General features: G+C 32.6%; 1 pseudogene; it reads right to left on the bottom strand.

Moving 5' to 3' along the window:
* Positions 1-3,414: 3,414 nt before the first annotated feature.
* LOC145998382 (26S proteasome non-ATPase regulatory subunit 11 pseudogene) lies at positions 3,415-5,176 on the bottom strand (annotated as a pseudogene).
* Positions 5,177-6,393: the final 1,217 nt, after the last annotated feature.

Genomic DNA, 6,393 nt, shown 5'->3' with positions numbered 1-6,393 from the left:
GATTATATCATATTCAAAGTTCATTCGAGTCATAAAAGGCTTCTATATAACTTAAACATCCAAGTTATTATAACATTGCCCAGTTTAATGCTTTAAAAGCAACAATTATTGTACAAATATATCACCATTCCATATTCTTAAATCTGTACTATCTTTTTTCCATCCTGAGATCCTTTTAAAGTCACAGACAACTAGTATTAGAGCAACTAGTTCAAGCCAGATTTTTTAGTATGTTTTATCTTCAATTGTTTTTGTTTTATATTTTTGTCCATAAGTGCTTAACAGCTTGAATGTTTGTGTAGTAAATGTACATACGTATTTGCTCTGTTACAGCTATTTTGCTATGTATATCACAATATACTTATCTAATGATAATAATTACCATTTTTTGAATGTTGATACAAAATACCAAGTATGACATCATAATATACATTGAACAATTTTAAAGAGTTGACCCTTGTATATAAACCTTGATGCCAATGCAAATGTACACAATTTCAATAAATGTAATTATAAATTTGAATGTATCATATCTTTCTTGTCTGAAAGAACACATATGATTGAAGATATTTGTTTTTCATTTTGTCAGTCAAAAATAACTGTTATGAATATGAATTCAACATATTGCACAATTTGATAATTTTGTCATTATATACAAATTGTCTTTTTTTTAAACATCATATTTAATAAAATTAATTTAAATAATAATTTCAGACATTTAATTGCATTATATGAATAAATTTTGAGTAATCATATGACTAAATTATTATAAATATTGCACAAATGTGGAACTTTGGACTTAGCCTAACTATTTTCAAATGTAGTTATGACAATGTATTATTTTTATTGTCATACTGGCGCTCAACAAGATACGAACCCACAACAGAATTGAGCACTACTGAGACTTTTAAACATATAATAATTAATATAATGCCTCTATATTTACAAACTGTTTACATGTTTAGCATTATAATCAATTGAGTATAACTGAATATTTGTTTTCCAACAATACAACAAGAACTTGTTCATCATGAACCAATACAGTGCAACTATGCATAATGAATTTTTAGTACATAATAATATTGAAAAAATGAAATTCAAGTTCGACATACCAACAATTATTATCTAGTAAAGTACCACATGAACCATTTTAACATAAACAATGTACCTACCTAACATTATTATTTATTGTCAACCCATGAAGCACCATTCAGAACTTCATTCTCAACCTGAGAGCATAATTTCTATATTAATCTTTATTTAGCCAAAAAAAATATATTAATAATAATTTTCTACATGTAAAGTAAGTAACCTCTAATCCAACTAAGTTTCCCATTGGGAATTCATCCATTTATCTGGTAAGATCAGCTAACAAGACAAAAATATAAGTCTCTGCATCAAGAAGCAAACATCCTCAGATTTACGGAGTGCTGAATATAAGATTTTTTACATCACAAATGAATTCATGCAAGAAATGTATAAATTATGATGTGCGCACAAAAATTATAAATCATAAATAATTGTTGTTCCTGAACTCGCAGCGTCACGGCTCGAACTTACTATTCAGCCCTTTGTGAACACATTTTGGAGCCATAATGCATTCTAGCATTTTTAAAGGAAACAACTACTTGACTGAAGCTTGGATCAACACGTGAATCACTTTGCTCTTTGTCAAGTTCATTCCTATTTGAGCCTACGATTCAATTCTTGGAATCTTTGTGCTCTAGTAAATATTCTTCAAGCCAAAGCTAAATCTTAGCATTCAAAATTATTATGCACATGCCATCACATTATATTATACATTTTTTGCACTTCAAAATACAAATAACAAAGAATATTTGTTATATCAAATTTTTCCACCGTTCAACACAACTAAGGATCAAGAAATATGAATGAGGACCAATGTCGGATCTTGAAGATCAACTTAAGGCAAACTCTACAGAGGAATACTTCATACCTGAACTAATGTTTGACTCAAGGAAAGAAGCACGAAAAGTGAGAAAATTTTGACATTAACAGCCGACAAAAGAAAAATTATGCACAAAGTACTGTGACTCACAGTATCACCTTTAACCAACAGCCTAAGAGAAGAACTCAACCAACCAACTCTCATGGGTATGGTTGTGAAATGCAACAGTATCTTTTGTCCTTTTAAAACAACAAAATAAACAACATGTTAGCATAAGCAATTTCATAATGCCAAAATTAATATACGAAGAATGAAAAAATAAAGAACTGAGGTCTTATATACCACCCTTGACACTCAGTCAATAAGAAACTCCCAACCAACCAACCCTTAGAGTTACTTTACTCTGTGGATGGTAAGTATAGATTAAATTATCCTGCAACAATATTTCAGGATGTATATCAAATCAATCTTTGTTAAAATTAAAAATCTTTGAAAGTCAGATGGGTATACAATCATAATAAGTTGTCAGCTTACATGTGGTCAAATGTTAACACGTGTGCCCAAATTACCGCACCTTTATTGCTAACAGTGTATTCCAACAGAAGAATCAGACTGCTGAACAAAGTGATTAAATATGCATGAACCCCTTTATTAATATTCCCCTACTTTACCTAGACAACAGGTTACCATCGGGTGTGAGCGTTCTAACTACTCTCCCTACCATCACCGTGCAATCTGAGATAAACGATATTAAATTCCAAATTATTATATTGAACCTTTTAAGGCTTGACGCTCCGAGACATTTCTGTGTTTGGATGAAACCTGTCTTCGGTTTCTTCAACATCCCCTTTTAACACTTCGAAGTCGACATGTCTTTACGTCACATGATATCGGAAGCATGTGAACCTATCCTTAGGCCACTAAGTTATACTTTATGTTCACACAGAACAAAGTAAAGTGTAATTCTTTTCTTTAAACAAAGAATCTTTGATAATATTTTTCAACTTTAGGGTTTGCATATGTGATTGATTGATTTCAGCATTGAAACAGAACTATATTCATGCCTCAACATGTCAAGCTATGTAACCACTGACCTTACTCCATCGACAATACCCAAATTAAAACATGTACTGATACTGTCATAGTGAAAGTATTCAAGATAACTCTTCATATCAGATGTTACATGTACACAATATAGTTATTTTGCTAAACTGTATGTTTCAAATTCACATACTAATAAAACTATGTATGTTTCATAACATACTTTTTCTAAATATATGCAACTACATAAGAATGTTACAACACTCATAGCTCATATTACTGTAATTCTGAACTTAATCACAAATGATAAGCACTATAAGTATGTAACAATCTTTACCCATCAAGTAATTTTCAGTCACATATCTGATAAAATATAGTAAGACATGTCTGCACACTGCAACAATGCCTTTGAAAAGATACATTACAGGTAAGTAATCAAATGATTAAAATGTAAGTCTACGACATTACAAATTTGAAGTCAACTTTAACTTCATGACATCATCGTGACATCTTCTGCGTACATGTGTACGATGCATGATCAAGTATGCTATCACAGTCAAAGCACAAATATGTGAGGAGTAAGCATGGAATGCTTCTAGACTAAATTTTCTCCTCCATAATTTCAAACATCGCTGCCTGAATGTTCTTTTACGAACATGTTTAGGATGAGTTATTACTTTTCTCCTTGCACCTGGGCAATTGGTGAAAACAGTCTTACTAATTTCTTTCAATTTAAATTTGGTGCCTTTCCTTATTCTATCCTTCAAGTGGACATTTGGAACACTTTGGGGAAACAACCCTTCACCTTGGTCTAGAATACCGTGAAACTTCTTGTCCAAAATCATTTGTGAAAGTTTCTTCTCTACTTGGTTTACAGGTATGTTAATGCATTTTGAAACATAATCCACCTGAACACGAGAATAAGGTTCGATGATTTGACAAAGGTTTTGTTCCAACACTGTGTCATAAAGGCTGTCTAAATGTGCTCGAACAATTGGATCATTTTCCAGTTCTTCTTTAAACTTATCCACAGCCTCCTGAAAGTATATCAGAGATCTCTTAAGACTTGCTTGAGCAACACACTTCATAGCTTCAATTGCACTTCCGGCATACTTCAGAGCCAGTTTCCCGCTTATGATCTGCTGCACATCTTCTGGTGTGTTCAACATTATTTTAGACAGCAGCATGTACTTCAATGCAGTCAAAGCCTTTGAGCTTTCCACACTATCATAGCCTTCAAATGCTTCATAGAAGTAAGAGTATGCTGTTTTGAAGTCTATCTCATCAACAGCATGAAGAATGCCTGACTGCATATCAAGCGATGCTTGTAGTGTTGGAGGGCAATATATTGAATTAGCTGTAGTCCGAGCTGAGGTAAGTGCTGCACATGCTTTTGGAAGATTACTCAAGGCATGGTAAGTTTTACTTTCTAGAAGTTGAACCTCTAGCAATAAATTTTTGTCATCTAACTTATTCAGTTCCCTTAATAAGGTCGATCCTAAGTGAAGAGCTTCAGTAAACATTCCAGTGTCAAAATACAAAGCTATTAGGCAGGCTTCCAAATACTGCCGGAGGATAGTCTTTTTATCTTGTTTTGCACACTCGATGCGCTCCTTGCACAACTGAACTTTACTGCCAATGCTGGCTTCCAGATCCAAGAACATGTCAACCAGAGCACGAACCAATTTTGCTGCCTTCGCCTTACTAATGGTGCAGAGGAAGAGTCTCGTCTGCTTTAATAAGTTCAGCCAGTTCTTTTGCATTGCCATCTCTCTTGTAAGTCTCTCCTAGTTTCAAGATACTTTGTTCTTTGAGACAAATTGCATCTTCTTCACTTTGATTTTCCTGTTCTTCCAGAAGCCTGGACAGATCATCTATTTCGTCCAACTTACTCGAGACTGACGTTGACTGGGCTCTTACCACACATATAACTGCTGCCATTTTTGTATTTTTGCCCACCTCGAGTTCATCTTTGATCTCTTCTCTAAGCTCTGTACAAGTAGCTTGGATTTCACCTCTGAACACTCTGACTTCTGAGATACTAGTTTTAATAATATCATTCAACTCTATCAATTGAGCTTCAGTCTTTTCCTGATTAGCTTTGAAATCCTCCTGATTAGCTTTGAGATTCTCCTGATTAGCTTTGAGCTCTGTTTGGCCATCCTTGATAGCCTTGAGAGCAGCCATAACATCTGCCAAGCAGAAATCACCCTTTGGATCTGACATATTTAAAGGTAAAAACACCTAACCTCAGAAACCAGAACAAGAAGCAAAACAATACAAAGATTATTATAAGCTTGAACCTTTTCAACTAATCACCTGACGTCTAATAATCTTAAATATATAACGACTTTGTCAGTATAATTCAAACTCAGTATCAGCACAATAGGTAGCTATGGTGCTATATTGAAAAGGAAATTTAAATTTACATATACTGATAACTTTATAATTATTATATTGATAAAAATAAAAAAAACCTAGAAGCAACAAAAATTACAATAGCATCAAATTATGCATATGTTTACAAGAACATTTATAAGATATCAATGCTATACATAAAAAAAAATATATCTTTGTTATCTCCTTCCAGGATAAAGCAAGTCTTTGTATCTACAATTCTGAGCTTCAGTTTTCGAAATTCATCATCTGATCAAATCACCTCCAAACGTAGAACATATAAGTGTCACTCTATGCGACCTTCCTCAAAGCACTCATTTGAGGAACTGTAACATTTACAAGCCTGCCCGTTAAGGAAGATGAAAACAGATACCTATTCACTGCTTCCAATTCAACATGGCATCTATTATACATATCAGTGTCATTCCACAACTTTTGAATCTTTATAAGATTATATCATATTCAAAGTTCATTCGAGTCATAAAAGGCTTCTATATAACTTAAACATCCAAGTTATTATAACATTGCCCAGTTTAATGCTTTAAAAGCAACAATTATTGTACAAATATATCACCATTCCATATTCTTAAATCTGTACTATCTTTTTTCCATCCTGAGATCCTTTTAAAGTCACAGACAACTAGTATTAGAGCAACTAGTTCAAGCCAGATTTTTTAGTATGTTTTATCTTCAATTGTTTTTGTTTTATATTTTTGTCCATAAGTGCTTAACAGCTTGAATGTTTGTGTAGTAAATGTACATACGTATTTGCTCTGTTACAGCTATTTTGCTATGTATATCACAATATACTTATCTAATGATAATAATTACCATTTTTTGAATGTTGATACAAAATACCAAGTATGACATCATAATATACATTGAACAATTTTAAAGAGTTGACCCTTGTATATAAACCTTGATGCCAATGCAAATGTACACAATTTCAATAAATGTAATTATAAATTTGAATGTATCATATCTTTCTTGTCTGAAAGAACACATATGATTGAAGATATTTGTTTTTCATTTTGTCAGTCAAAAAT

Source organism: Lepisma saccharinum, chromosome 14 (genome assembly GCF_977018435.1).
Source record: "Lepisma saccharinum chromosome 14, izLepSacc3.1, whole genome shotgun sequence".
NCBI classification, from domain to species: domain Eukaryota; kingdom Metazoa; phylum Arthropoda; class Insecta; order Zygentoma; family Lepismatidae; genus Lepisma; species Lepisma saccharinum.
Note: the sequence above shows the minus strand (reverse complement) of the source record. Positions and strands in the feature narration are given on the sequence as shown.